Source organism: Bufo gargarizans, chromosome 5, assembly GCF_014858855.1.
Source record: "Bufo gargarizans isolate SCDJY-AF-19 chromosome 5, ASM1485885v1, whole genome shotgun sequence".
Classification (NCBI taxonomy): domain Eukaryota; kingdom Metazoa; phylum Chordata; class Amphibia; order Anura; family Bufonidae; genus Bufo; species Bufo gargarizans.
The window spans coordinates 404,653,992-404,670,677 of record NC_058084.1 but is presented as its reverse complement, the minus strand read 5'-3'; positions in this window follow the sequence as shown (position 1 = coordinate 404,670,677).

Below are 16,686 nucleotides of genomic sequence, written 5' to 3'. Positions count from 1 at the left end.
GCCTGCTTAATGCGGGATCTGAGTGTACAAACATTCTACATCCAGGGATACTAAACTGAAACCCTCCTGCCACTAAAATGTTCTCAGCACTCAGAGAAATTGTTTCTATCCAGTAGATATGGAGGTACACGTTTTTAACAATGGCATCAGAGCCAATCGATGTACTCAGATGGGGGTTACGTCACTGAGCCAATATCTGCCACTATAGGGCTTGTTCGCGTTCGCCGCTGTGGGCGAACATATGCGATGTTCGGTCCGCCCCCTATACATCATCATTGAGTAAACTTTGACCCTGTACCTCACAGTCAGTAGACACATTCCAGCCAATCAGCAGCAGACCCTCCCTCCCAGACCCTCCCACCTCCTAAAAAGCATCCGTTTTAGATTCATTCGGAAGCTGCATTCACAGTGAGAGGAGGGACAGTACTGCTTCTGCTGATTCAATAGGGAAAGCGTTAGATAGGGCATTGTTCTGTGTCCACAGACTCATCTGCTGTAATGGCAGCGTCCTGACAGCACCCCAAAAAGCGCTTTTCAGGGCTGGCACATCAATGTGCTTTATGTTTTATTTATATGTGTATATATATATATATATATATATATATATTGCAGTTACCTGGCTGCCCGTGTGTGAGAGGCTGCAGGCTCAGTCACAGACAGCACTGTGTGCACTGCACACCATTCATACAAGGTGTGACAGAAAATACCTCGCAGATAAAAAAATAATTATATTTAATATTTTTCTGTGATATAATCACATTTGCAAGCCCGTGTGTGTCAGGCCCACACAGACTGTATACTGGCTAGTGGCTAGGCCTCCAGTCATACCGTTACAGGGTGTCACTCACTCAAATACCTTGCAGATAAAAAATAATTATATTTAAACATTTTCTGTGATATAATCACATTTGCAAGCCCGTGTGTGTCAGGCGCACACATACTGTATAGTGGCTAGTGGCTAGGCCTCCACTCATACCGTTAGAGGGTGTTATTCACTCAAATACCTTGCAGATAAAAAATAATTCTATTTAAAAAATTTCTGTGATATAATCACATTTGCAAGCCGTGTGTGTCAGGCCCACACATACTGTATACTGGCTAGTGGCTAGGCCTCCACTCATACCGTTACAGGGTGTCATTCACTCAAATACCTTGCAGATAAAAAAAAATCTATTTAAAATTTTTCTGTGATATAATCACATTTGCAAGCCCGTGTGTGTCAGGCCCACACATACTGTATTGTGGCTAGTGGCTAGGCCTCCACTCATACCGTTACAGGGTGTCATTCACTCAAATACCTTGCAGATAAAAAAAATTATATTTAAATTTTTTCTGTGATATAATCACATTTACAAGCCCGTGTGTGTCAGGCCCACATATACTGTATACTAACTAGTAACTAGGCCTCCACTCATACCGTTACAGGGTGTCATTCACTCAAATACCTTGCAGATAAAAAACATTCTATTTAAAAAATTTCTGTGATATAATCACATTTGCAAGCCCGTGTGTGTCATGCTCGCACATACTGTATTGTGGCTAGTGACTTGGCCTCCACTCATACCGTTACAAGGTGTCATTCACTCAAATACCTTGCAGATAAAAAAACTTATATTTAAAATTTTTCGGTGATAAAATCAAATTTGCAAGCCCGTGTGTGTCAGACCCACACATACTGTATACTGGCTAGTGGCTAGGCCTCCACTTATACCGTTACAGGGTGTCATTCACTCAAATACCTTGCAGATAAAAAAAATAATATTTAAAATTTTTCTGTGATATAATCACATTTGCAAGCCCGTGTGTGTCAGGCCCACACATACTGTATACTGCTAGTGGCTAGGCCTCCACTCATACTGGTACAGGGTGTCATTTTCTCAAATACCTTGCAGATAAAAAAATAATTCTATTTAAAAAAATTCTGTGATATAATCACATTTGCAAGCCCGTGTGTGTCATGCCCACACATACTGTCTACTGGCTAGTGGCTAGGCCTCCACTTATACTGTTACAGGGTGTCATTCACTCAAATACCTTGCAGATAAAAAAATTATATTTAAAATTTTTCTGTGATATAATCACATTTGCAAGCCCGTGTGTGTCAGGCTCACACATACTGTATTGTGGTTAGTGGCTTGACCTCCACTCATACCGTTACAGGGTGTCATTAACTCAAATACCTTGCAGATAAAAAAACTTATATTTAAAATTTTTCTGTGATAAAATCTAATTTGCAAGCCCGTGTGTGTCAGACCCACACATACTGTATACTGGCTAGTGCTAGGCCTCCACTTATACCGTTACAGGGTGTCATTCACTCAAATACCTTGCAGATAAAAAAAATTATATTTAAAATCTTTCTGTGATATAATCACATTTGCAAGCCCGTGTGTGTGTCAAGCCCACACATGCTGTATACTGGCTAGTGGCTAGGCCTCCACTCATACCGTTACAGGGTGTCATTCGCTCAAATACCCTGCAGATAAAAAAAGATTCTATTAAAAAAAAATTGGTGATATAATCACATTTGCAAATTGCAAGCCCGTGTGTGTCAGGCCCACACATACTGTATACTGGCTAGTGGCTAGGCCTCCACTCATACCGTTACAGGGTGTCATTCACTCAAATACCTTGCAGATAAAAAACATTCTATAACAAAAATTTGTGATATAATCACATTTGCAAGCCAGTGTGTGTCAGGCCCACACATACTGTACTGTGGCTAGTGGCTAGGCCTTCACTCATACAGTTACAGGGTGTCATTCACTCAAATACCTTGCAGATAAAAAAATTATATTTAAAATTTTTCTGTGATATAATCACATTTGCAAGCCCGTGTGTGTCAGGCCCACACATACTGTATACTGGCTAGTGGATAGGCCTCCACTCATACCGTTACAGGGTGTCATTCACTCAAATACCTTGCAGATAAAAAATAAATCTATTTAAAAAATGTCTATGATATAATCACATTTGCAAGCCCGTGTGTGTCAGGCCCACACATACTGTATTGTGGCCACTGGCTAGTGGCTAGGCCTCCACTCATACCGTTACAGGGTGTCATTCACTCAAATACCTTGAAAATAAAAAAAATTCTATCTAAAATTTTCTGTGACATAATCACATTTGCAAGCCTGTGTTTGTCAGGCCCACACATACTGTATACTGGCTAGTGGCTAGGCCTCCACTCATACTGTTAAAGTGTGTTATTCACTCAAATACCTTGCAGATAGAAAAAATTATATTTAAAAATTTTCTATGATATAATCACATTTGCAAGCCCGTGTGTGTCAGGCCCACACATACTGTATTGAGGCCACTGGCTAGTGGCTAGGCCTCCTCTCACACCGTTACAGGGTGTCATTCACTCAAATACCTTGCAGATAAAATAATTATATTTAAAATTTCTCTGTGATATAATCACATTTGCAAGCCCGTGTGTGTGTCAGGCCCACACATACTGTATTGTGGCCACTGGCTAGTGGCTAGGCCTCTACTCTTACTGTTACAGGGTGTCATTCGCTGAAATACCTTGCAGATAAAAAAAGATTTTATAAAAAAAATTGTGATATAATCACATTTGCAAATTGCAAGCCCGTGTGTGTCAGGCCCACACAGACTGTACTGTGGCTAGTGGCTAGGCCTCCACTCATACCGTTACAGGGTGTCATTCACTCAAATACCTTGCAGATAAAAAACATTCTATTTAAAAAAAATTGTGATATAATCACATTTGCAAGCCTGTGTGTGTCAGGCTCACAGATACTGTATACTGGCTAGTGGCTAGGCCTCCACTCATACCGTACAGGGTGTCATTCACTCAAATACCTTGCAGATAAAAAAACTTTTATTTAAAATGTTTCTGTGATATAATCACATTTGCAAGCCCGTGTGCATCAGGCCCACACAGACTGTATTGTGGCCATTGGCTAGTGGCTAGAACTTCACTCATACCGTTACAGGGTGTCATTCACTCAAATACCTTGTACATAAAATAACTTCTATTTAAAACATTTTTGTGATATAATAAAATTTCCAAGCCAGTGTGTGTCTGGCCCACACATACTGTATTGTGGCCACTGGCTAATGGCTAGGCCTCCACTCATACCGTTACAGGGTGTCATTCACTCAAATTCCTTGCAGTTAAAAAATATATTTAAAAAAAAGTTGTGATATAATCACATTTGCAAGCCCGTGTGCATCAGGCCCACACATACTGTATTGTGGCTAGTGGCTAGGTCTTCACTCAAACCGTTACATTCACTCAAATACCTTGCAGATAAAAAAAATTATATGAAATTTTTTTTGTGATATAATCACATTTGCAAGCCCGTGTGTGTCAGGCCCACACATACTGTATTGAGGCCACTGGCTAGTGGCTAGGCCTCGACTCATACCATTACAGGGTGTCATTCACTCAAATACCTTGCAGATAAAAAAATTATATTTAATATTTTTCTGTGATATAATCACATTTGCAAGCCCGTGTGTGTCAGGCCCACACATACTGTATTATGGCCACTGGCTAGTGGCTAGGCCTCCACTCATACTGTTACAGGGTGTCATTCACTCAAATACCTTGCAGATAAAAAAATTATATTTAAAATATTTCTGTGATATAATCACATTTGCAAGCCTGTGTGTGTGTCAGGCCCACACATACTGTATTGTGGCCACTGGCTAGTGGCTAGGCCTCTACTCTTACTGTTACAGGCTGTCATTCGCTCAAATACCTTGCAGATAAAAACAATTCTATAAAAAAAAAATCTGTGATATAATCACATTTGCAAATTGCAAGCCCGTGTGTGTCAGGCCCACACAGACTGTATTGTGGCCACTGGCTAGTGGCTAGGCCTCTACTCATACCGTTACAGTGTGTCATTCACTCAAAAACCTTGCAGATAAAAAAATGTAGAAAAAAAGTTGCTGTGATATTATCACTTTTGCAAATTGCACGCCCGTGTGTGTCATGCCCACACAGACTGTATTGTGGCCACTGTCTAGGCCTCCACTCATACCGTTACAGGGTGTCATTCACTCAAATACCTTGCAGATAAAAAAATTCTATAAATAAAATTTCTGTGATATAATCACATTTGCAAATTGCAAGCCCGTGTGTGTCAGGTCCACACATACTGTATTGTGGCCACTGGCTAGTGGCTAGGCCTCCAATCATACCGTTTCAGGGTGTCATTCACTCAAATACCTTGCAAAGAAAAAAAATTATATTTAAAATTTGTATGTGATATAATCACATTTGCAAGCCTGTGTGTGTGTCAGGCCCACACATACTGTATTGTGGCCACTGGCTAGTTGCTAGGCCTCTAATCTTACCGTTACAGGGTGTCATTCACTCAAATACCTTGCAGATAAAACAAATTCTATAAAAAAAATTCTGTGATATAATCACATTTGTCAAGCCCACACAGACTGTACTGTGCCCACTGCCCACAACTTATATAGGGTGGCAAAGTACCTAGCACGCATAAACCACTTATCTAAAAAAAATGTCAGGCAGAGGCAGGCCACCCCGCAGGGGCCGTCGTGGTGCTGTGATTTCCAATAATGCCCAGTGTTCAGAGGCCACGTACCCTGAACCCAAAAAATTCTGAGAAAATTGTTAACTGGCTTACACAGGACACCCAATCTTAAACAGCTACCGCTAAGAACCTTGAGGCACCATCCTCCTCCAGCTCAGCTTTGGTCACCACTCTCCCGCCCACCGCCACCACCACCACTACCACCACAGCCAACACAGCTGCTTCACTTGATTTCTCAGAGGAGTTATTTACACATCAGTTGGATGAAATTAGTGATGTGCAACCATTATTGCCAGGGGATGTAGATAACAGGGATATGTCTCAGTCAGGCAGCATTACACACATGGACGTACAGTGTGATGATGATGATGATGTTGTACCCGCTGCTGCTTCCTTTGCTGAGGTGTCAGATACAAGTTAAGTGGTTGATGACGATGTGTCCGTGGATGCCACGTGGGTCCCTGCTCAAAGAGAAGAAGAAGAGGGGGAAAGTTCAGAAGGGGAGACAGAGAGAAGATGGAGACGAGTTGGAAGCAGGGGGAGGTCGTCACAAGGAGCTAGTGGCACAGTCAGACAGCATGTATTGGCACCCGGGGTCCGCCAGACAGCACGCCAATCAACGCATGCTGTTGCCACCACCAGAATGCTGTCATTGCAAAGCTCAGCAGTGTGGCATTTTTTTTGTGTGTCTGCCTCTGACAACAGAGATGCCATTTGCAACCTGTGCCAAAAGAAACTGAGTCGTGGGAAATCCAACACCCACCTAGGTACAACTGCTTTGCGAAGGCACATGATCGCACATCACAAACGCCTATGGGATCAACACATGATGACGAGTAGAAGCAGCACACAAGCTCAAAGCCACCATCCTCCTCCTGGTCCAGCATCTTCAGCCACGTCAACCACTGCTGTCCTCCTTGCCCCCTCTCAACCACCCGCCACTCTGCCTCTCACCTTCAGCAGTTCCATCTCATCTGCCCACAGTCAGGTGTCTGTAAAGGAAATGTTTGAGCGTAAGAAGCCAATGTCACAGAGTCACCCCCTTGCCCGACGTCTGACAGCTGGCTTGATGGAACTCTTAGCCCGCCAGCTTTTACCATACCAGCTGGTGGAGTCTGAGGCCTTCAAAAAATTTGTCGCTATTGGGACACCACAGTGGAAGGTACCAGGATGAATTTTTTTTTCAAATAAGGCAATCCTAAACCTCTACTCAGTGATTGAAAAGGAAGTCATGGCATCTCTGGCATACAGTGTTGGGGCAAGGGTCCATATGACCACTGATACCTGGTCTGCAAAGCACGGTCAGGGCAGGTATATCACCTACACTGCGCATTGGGTCAACCTGCTGACGTCTGCCAAGCATGGACTGCGTGGCTCTGCAGCAGAGTTGGTGACACCGCCACGACTTGCAGGCAGGCCTACTGCCACCTCCTCTACTCCTCCTACTCCATCCTCTTCCATAACCTCCTCGGCTGAGTCCTCTTCTGCTGCGGCGTCAACTGAATCCCTCCAGCTCTCCAGGGGCTATTCCACATCCCGGATACGACAGTGTCACGCTGTCTTGGGGTTGACTTACCTGAAAGCAGAGAGCCACACCGGACCAGCACTCCTGTCTGCTTTGAACGCACAGGTGGATCAGTGGCTGACCCTGCACCAACTGGAGATCGGTAATGTGGTGTGTGACAATGGAAGCAATTTGTTGGCGGCATTGAATTTGGGCAAGTTGTCACATGTGCCGTGCATGGCACATGTGTTGAATCTCATCGTACAATGCTTTATGTCTAAATACCCAGGCTTACAGGACGTCCTCAAGCAGGCCAGGAAGGTGTGTGGCCATTTCAGGCCTCCTAATGTTTGGCCGCCTGCTCCAACAAGAAAAAGCCGTCAACGAGTATTTGTATGACCGGGGTGCTAGGACAGCCTCTGCGGAGCTGGGATTTTTTTGCCACGTTACTGGACGCTCATGCGCAATGCCTGTAGGCTCATGCGTCCATTTGAGGAGGTGACAAACCTAGTCAGTCGCACCGAAGGCACCATCAGCAAACTCATCCCATTTGTTTTCTTCTTGGAGCGTGCCCTGCGAAGAGTGCTGGATCAGGCTGTAGATGAGCGTGAAGAAGAAGAGGAAGAGTTGTGGTCACCATCACCACCAGAAACAGCCTTGTCATCATCACTTGCCGGACCTGCGGCAACGCTGGAAGAGGAGTATGATGAAGAGGAGTCAGAGGAGGAATGTGGCTTTGAGGAGGAGGAAGACCAACCACAGCAGGCATCCCAGGGTGCTTGTTGTTGTCACCTATCTGGGACCCGTGGTGTTGTACGTGGCTGGGGGGAAGAACAGACCATCAATGACATCAGTGAGGAGGAGGAACGGGAAATGAGTAGCTCGGCATCCAACCTTGTGCAAATGGGGTCTTTCATGCTGTCATGTCTGTTGAGGGACCCTCGTATAAAATGGATGAAGGAGAATGACCTGTACTGGGTGGCCACGCTACTAGACCCCCGGTATAAGCAGAAAGTGGCGGAAATGTTACCAAATTACCGGAAGTCAGAAAGGATGCAGCAGTTCAAAATCAAAATAAAAAATATGCTTTGCACAGCTTATAAGGGGGATGTCACAGCACAACGGGAATCTAACAGGGGAAGAGGGGAAAGTAATCCTCCTCCTACCATTACCACGGCGGCAAGGACAAGATGCTTTACAGATGTGTTGTTGATGGAGGACATGCAGAGCTTTTTCAGTCCTACACATCGCAACAGCCCTTCGGGATCCAGCCTTAGAGAACGACTCGACCGACAGGTAGGAGACTACCTCGCCTTAACTGCAGATATCGACACTCTGAGGAGCGATGAACCCCTTGACTACTGGGTGTGCAGGCTTGACCTGTGGCCTGAACTATCCCAGTTTGGGATAGAACTTCTGGCCGGCCCCGCTTCAAGTGTCCTGTCAGAAAAGACCTTCAGTGCAGCAGGAGGCATTGTCACTGACAAAAGAAGTTGCCTTGGTAAAAAAAAGTGTTGATTACCTCACCTTCATTAAGATAAATGAGGCATGGATCCCAAAGGGACTGACAGTGGGGGATAATTTTGACTAACAAAAGGCCTGATGACATGCCTTGGCCTCAAAATGGTCCCCACGCTGCTGTATTTAATGTCTGCATACCGGATGACTTTTGTGAATTCTCCGCCACCAACTAGGGTTCAAGCCGCAATGTTTTAGCCACCTTTCTGCCTGCAACAATACCTAATTTTTCAGGCATGTGTACATGCCTAATTTTTATGGCCTCTAGTGCTGCACTGTGGCTGCAAAAACAAATTTAAAAAAAGGCACATACATGTGTCAATTCCCCTTCGTGATCGGTACCTTGTTGTGGTGAAGGGGCTTACGTATCACAATGAAGCGATCATCACCTCTATGAGTGTGTTGGCAATGTTGCCACACCCCAGATAAAGCTGTTGCTTCATTATGATCAGACTAAAAGCGATCGGCTGGATAATTTTTCATAGAAAAAACTTTATTTTTCTTTTTTCTTTTTTTAAAAGTTGTATGGGTTTTTAATACATAAAATAAAAAAATCATAATAAAGTCTCTTAATAGTTTATTAGAAATAATGCAAATAATGTAAAAAATCCCCATCAATTCCAATACAAAGCAAGTACAGAGCTCAGAACAAAATAATTTCATGATGTTGTTAATTCGACAATGATTAATCAATTCCACACACGTCCCCGGATAGGGGACGTAACAGGGATTAAACTGATGAGAATAGTACTACAGAAAATACCACTCATATCGGGTGTGACAATAAATTGCACGGCGCAGACGCAGTGACCGTGGCGTGGATTCAAACAAAGGGGAGGGAGCCAGCATTTTTTTTACCATCTCCCCATTCGAAAAATGTATTCAATTCACCTTTCGGGGACCCTTGGTGCTGTACGTGGCTGGGCGGAGGAAGAAACCTTCAATGACATCAACGGGACATGGCTAGCTTGGTATCCAACCTTGTGCAAATGGGAAGTTTGCGGTTGGGCAAATGGACTGTTTGCGGTGCATTAAAAGGGGAATTTGGTCTGTCAATATCTGATCGTATACACACACTGGATGTTTTAAACCACGTTGTTCCAAAAAATTTAGGATTGTTAGGTTATTTATGCCCTTTATGGATTAAAATCCAACTCTGCATCAACTATGTAATTTTCCATGGGAGTTTTGCCATAGATCCCCCTCTGGCATGCCACAGTCCAGGTGTTAGTCCCCTTGAAACAACTTTTCCATCACTACTGTGGCTAGAAAGAGTCCCTGTGGGTTTTAAAATTCGCCTGCCTATTGAAGTCAATGGCGGTTCGCCCGTTCGCAAACATTTGCAGAAATTTGCGTTCTCTGTTCGCGAACTGAAAATTTTATGTTCGCGACATCTCTAATCAGGACCACGTTGCCCCTCTTGTCTGATAGTTTTACCACTATATCTTTGTGTGACTGAAGCCACTTCAGTGCTCTCCCCTGCCCCATACTAATGTTACTATGAGTAGTGGGGGTCAGAAAAAAAGAAAAAAATCAGTGAAGTATCAGGTGAGAAGAGCTGGGGCCCTAAGAGAAGGATGTCAAAGGGAAAGTGCTCCTATGAACACTAAAGCACTGGGCGGAGTAATACCGTAGACCAGTGATGGCTAACCTTGGCACTCCAGCTGTGGTAAATCTACAACTCCCAAGATGCCTCCCTTGCTTGGCTGCTCTCAGAACTCTGTAGAAATAAAAGGAGCATGCTGGGAGTCGTAGTTTCACCACAGCTGGGATGCCAAGGTTAGCCATCACTGCCCTAGACAGTTATTGTTACTGAAAGTGAGTGGAGACCTTAACCTGGACACCTAGTGGCCTATTGGCCTAATATCTCTCCTATAGCAGGAAAGACCCCCTTGAAACTCTTTGTGAAGTGTACAGATAAAGCAGTGGCTAAATTGAGAATCATGACAAATTAAGCAGTTGCAGAAGGTGCTATCTTGATATTCAGTGACTTTTCCGATTTGAAGTTTGTTGCAACTGTTTAATGCATTAAGTGTTAAGTTAAATATTTCAGTATATATACAGTGGATATAAAAAGTCTACACACCCCTGTTAAAATGTCAGGTTTCTGTTATGTAAAAAAAAGAGACAAAGATAAATTATTTCAGAACTTTTTCCACCTTTAATGTGATCTATAAACGGTACAACTCAATTGAAAAACAAACTGAAATCTTTTAGGTAGAGGGAAGAAAAAAATATAAAAATAAAATAATATGGTTGCATATGTGTGCACACCCTTAAATTAATACTTTGTCGAATCACCTTTTGATTTTATTACAGCACTCAGTCTTTTTGGTTATGAGTCTATCAGCATGGCACATTTTTACTTGGCAAGATTTGCCCACTCTTCATTGCAAAAACACTCCAACTCTGTCAGATTGTGAGGGCATCTCCTGTGCACAGCCCTCTTCAGCTCACCCCACAGATTTTCAATTGGATTCAGGTCTGGGCTCTGGCTGAGCCATTCCAAAACTTTAATCTTCTTCTGGTGAAGCTATTCCTTTGTTTATTTGGATGTATGCTTTGGGTCGTTGTCATGCTGAAAGATGAAGTTCCTTTTTATGTTCAGCTTTCTAGCAGAAGCCTGAAGGTTTTGTGACAATATTGACTAGTATTTGGAACTGTTCATAATTTCCTCTAGCTTAACTAAGGCCCTAGTTCCAGCTGAAGAAAAACAGTCCCAAAGCATGATGCTGCCACCACCATGCTTCACTGTGGGTATGGTGTTCTTTTGGTTATGTGCAGTGTTTTTGCACCAAACATATCTTTTGAAATTATTGCCAAAAAGTTCAACTTTGGTTTCATCAGACCATAACACCTTTTCCCACATGTTTTTAGGAGATGGCAGATGTGTGTTTGCAAAATGTAGCCTGGCTTGGATGTTTTTCTTCATAAGAAAAGGCTTTCGTCTTGCCACTCTACCCCATAACTTAGACATATGAAGAGTATGGGAGATTGTTGTCACATGTACCACACAGCCAGTACTTGCCAGATATTCCTGCAGCTCCTTTAATGTTGCTGTAGGCCTCTTGGTAGCCTCCCAGACCAGTTTTTTTCTCGTCTTTTCATAAATTTTGGAGGAATGTCCAGTTCTTGGTAATGTCACTTTTGTGCCATAGAGAAGAGAAGTATTTGTGGAAGCCGGTATATCGTAGCACTCAATCAGTATTTTGTGGAAGCAGGTATATCGCATGCCTCAATCAATATTTGGTGGAAACAGGTATATTGAACCCCTTAATCGGTATTTTGTATAAGCAGGTATATCGCATCCCTTAATCAGTAATTTGTGAAAGCAGGTATATCAAACCACTTAATCAGTATTTTGTGGAAGCAGTTATATCGCAGCCATTAATCAATATTTGGTGGAAACAGGTATATCAGACCCCTTAATCAGTACTTTGTGGAAGCATATATATCGCAGCTCTCAATCAGTATTTTGTGGAAGCAGGTATGTTAAACTCCTTAACCACTTCAACCCCCCTAGCTTAAACACCCTTAATGACCAGGCCACTTTTTACACTTCTGCACTACACTACTTTCACCGTTTATTGCTCGGTCATGCAACTTACCACCCAAATGAATTTTACCTCCCTTTCTTCTCACTAACAGAGCTTTCATTTGGTGGTAGTTCATTGCTGCTGACATTTTTAATTTTTTTTGTTATTAATCAAAATTTAACGATTTTTTTGCAAAAAAATGAAATTTTTCACTTTCAGTTGTAAAATTTTGCAAAAAAAACGACATCCATATATAAATTTTTCGCTAAATTTATTGTTCTACATGTCTTTGATAAAAAAAAAATGTTTGGGTAAAAAAAAAAAATGGTTTGGGTAAAAGTTATAGCGTTTACAAACTATGGTACAAAAATGTGAATTTCCGCTTTTTGAAGCAGCTCTGACTTTCCGAGCACCTGTCATGTTTCCTGAGGTTCTACAATGCCCAGACAGTACAAACACCCCACAAATGACCCCATTTCGGAAATTAGACACCCTAAGGTATTCACTGATGGGCATAGTGAGTTCATAGAACTTTTATTTTTTGTCACAAGTTAGCGGAAAATGATGATTTATTTATTTATTTTTTTCTTACAAAGTCTCATATTCCACTAACTTGCGACAAAAAATAATAACTTCCATAAACTCACTATGCCCATCACAAAATACCTTGGGGTGTCTTCTTTCCAAAATGGGGTCACTTGTGGGGTAGTTATACTGCCCTGGCATTCTAGGGGCCCTAATGTGTGTTAAGTAGTTTGAAATCAAAATCTGCAAAAAATGACCAATGAAATCCGAAAGGTGCTCTTTGGAATGTGTGCCCCTTTGCCCACCTAGGCGGCAAAAAAGTGTCACACATCTGGTATCGCCGTACTCAGGAGAAGTTGGGGAATGTGTTTTGGGGTGTCATTTTACATATACCCATGCTGGGTGAGAGAAATATCTTGGCAAAAGACAACTTTTCCCATTTTTTAATACAAAGTTGGCATTTGACCAAGATATTTCTCTCACCCAGCATGGGTATATGTAAAATGACACCCCAAAACACATTCCCCAACTTCTCATGAGTACGGCGATACCACATGTGTGACACTTTTTTGCAGCCTAGATGCGCAAAGCGGCCCAAATTCCTTTTAGGAGGGCATTTTTAGACATTTGGATCCCAGACTTCTTCTCACGCTTTCGGGGCCCCTAAAATGCCAGGGCATTATAAATACCCCACATGTGACCCCAATTTGGAAAGAAGACACCGCAAGGTATTCAATGAGGGGCATGGCGAGTTCATTGAATTTTTATTTTTTTTGGCACAAGTTAGCGGAAAATGTTTTTGTTTTTTCATTTTCTCACAAAGTCTCCCTTTCCGCTAACTTGGGACAAAAAATGTGGGGTATTTATACTGCCCTGGCATTTTAGGGGCCCTAAAGCGTGAGAAGAAGTCTGGAATACAGGGAGTGCAGAATTATTAGGCAAATGAGTATTTTGACCACATCATCCTCTTTATGCATGTTGTCTTACTCCAAGCTGTATAGGCTCGAAAGCCTACTACCAATTAAGCATATTAGGTGATGTGCATCTCTGTAATGAGAATGGGGTGTGGTCTAATGACATCAACACCCTATATCAGGTGTGCATAATTATTAGGCAACTTCCTTTCCTTTGGCAAAATGGGTCAAAAGAAGGACTTGACAGGCTCAGAAAAGTCAAAAATAGTGAGATATCTTGCAGAGGGATGCAGCACTCTTAAAATTGCAAAGCTTCTGAAGCGTGATCATCGAACAATCAAGCGTTTCATTCAAAATAGTCAACAGGGTCGCAAGAAGCGTGTGGAAAAACCAAGGCGCAAAATAACTGCCCATGAACTGAGAAAAGTCAAGCGTGCAGCTGCCAAGATGCCACTTGCCACCAGTTTGGCCATATTTCAGAGCTGCAACATCACTGGAGTGCCCAAAAGCACAAGGTGTGCTATACTCAGAGACATGGCCAAGGTAAGAAAGGCTGAAAGACGACCACCACTGAACAAGACACACAAGCTGAAACGTAAAGACTGGGCCAAGAAATATCTCAAGACTGATTTTTCTAAGGTTTTATGGACTGATGAAATGAGAGTGAGTCTTGATGGGCCAGATGTATGGGCTCGTGGCTGGATTGGTAAAGGGCAGAGAGCTCCAGTCCGACTCAGACGCCAGCAAGGTGGAGGTGGAGTACTGGTTTGAGCTGGTATCATCAAAGATGAGCTTGTGGGGCCTTTTCGGGTTGAGGATGGAGTCAAGCTCAACTCCCAGTCCTACTACCAGTTTCTAGAAGACACCTTCTTCAAGCAGTGGTACAGGAAGAAGTCTGCATCCTTCACGAAAAACATGATTTTCATGCAGGACAATGCTCCATCACACGCGTCCAAGTACTCCACAGCGTGGCTGGCAAGAAAGGGTATAAAAGAAGAAAAACTAATGACATGGCCTCTTTGTTCACCTGATCTGAACCCCATTGAGAACCTGTGGTCCATCATCAAATGTGAGATTTACAAGGAGGGAAAACAGTACACCTCTCTGAACAGTGTCTGGGAGGCTGTGGTTGCTGCTGCACGCAATGTTGATGGTGAACAGATCAAAACACTGACAGAATCCATGGATGGCAGGCTTTTGAGTGTCCTTGCAAAGAAAGGTGGCTATATTGGTCACTGATTTGTTTTTGTTTTGTTTTTGAATGTCAGAAATGTATATTTGTGAATGTTGAGATGTTATATTGGTTTCACTGGTAAAAATAAATAATTGAAATGGGTATATATTTGTTTTTTGTTAAGTTGCCTAATAATTATGCACAGTAATAGTCACCTGCACACACAGATATCCCCCTAAAATAGCTAAAACTAAAAACAAACTAAAAACTACTTCCAAAATTATTCAGCTTTGATATTAATGAGTTTTTTGGGTTCATTGAGAACATGGTTGTTGTTCAATAATAAAATTAATCCTCAAAAATACAACTTGCCTAATAATTCTGCACTCCCTGTATAAATTTCTAAAAAATTTTACGCATTTGGATTCCGTGAGGGGTATGGTGAGTTCATGTGAGATTTTATTTTTTGACACAAGTTAGTGGAATATGAGACTTTGTAAGAAAAAAAAAAGGCTCCATTCAGACGTCCGTATGCGTTTTGCGGATCCGATCCATGTATCCGTGGATCCGTAAAAATCATACGGACGTCTGAATGGAGCCTTACAGGGGGGTGATCAATGACAGGGGGGTGATCAGGGAGTCTATATGGGGTGATCAGGGGTTCATAAGGGGTTAATAAGTGACAGGGGGGGTGTATTGTAGTGTAGTGGTGTTTGGTGCTACTTTACTGAGCTAGGGGTTAAAAAAAAATCGCATCTCCAGCCTGCCAGCGAATGATCGCCGATGGCAGGCTGGAGATCCACTCGCTTACCTTCCGTTCCTGTGAACGCGCGTCTGTGTGCGCGCGTTCACAGGAAATCTCGGCTATCACGAGATGACGCACGGATGCGTCCAGGAGGAATGAATCAACCACCTTCCGGACGCATCCGTGCGTTAGGTGGTCGGGAGGTGGTTAATCAGTATTTTGTGGAAGCAGGTATTTCGGAGGCCCAAAATCAATTTGGTGGAAACAGGTATATTAAACCCCTTAATCAGTATTTTTTGGAAGAAGTTATATCTCAGCCCTCAATCAGTATTTTGTGGAAGCAGGTATATCAAACCACTTAATCATTATTTTGTGGAAGCAGGTATATCGCAGCCCTCAATCAATATTTGGTGGAAACAGGTATATCAAACTCCTTAATCATTATTTGGTGGAAGCAGGCATATCGCAGCCCTGAATCAGTATTTTGTGAAAGCAGGTATATCATACCACTTAATCAGTATTCTGTGGAAGCAGGTATATCGCAGCCATCAATCAATATTTGGTGAATACAGGTATATCGGACCCCTTAATCAGCACTTTGTGGAAGCATGTACAGTATATTGCAGCCCTCAATCAGTATTTTGTGGAAGCAGGTATATCATACTCCTTAATCAGTATTTTGTGGAAGCAGGAATATTGCAGCCCTCAATCAGTATTTTGTAAAAGCTTGTATATTAAACTCCTTAATTATTATTTCGTGGCAGCAGGTATATTGGAGGCCTCAATCAATATTTGGTGGAAATAGGTATATAAAACCCTTTCATCAGTATTTTGTGGAAGCAGGTATATCGGAGGCCTCAATCAGTATTTTGTGGAAGCAGGCATATCAAACCGTTTAATCAGCATTTTGTGGAAACAGGTATATTGCAGCACTCATTTAGTATTTTGTAGAAGCAGGTATATTGAACCCCTTAATCATTATTTTGCGGAAGCAGGTATATCACAGGCCTCAATTAATATTTGGTGGAAACAGGTATATCAAACCCCTTAATTGGTATTTTGTGGAAGCAGGTATATCAGAGGCCTCAATCAATATTTGGTAGAAACAGCTATATCAAACCCCTTAATCAGCATTTTGTGGAAGCAGATATATCGCAGCTCTCAATTAGTATTTTGTTTAAGCTGGTATTACACACCCCTCAAATTTATTTTCTGCTATAACAGTTATAT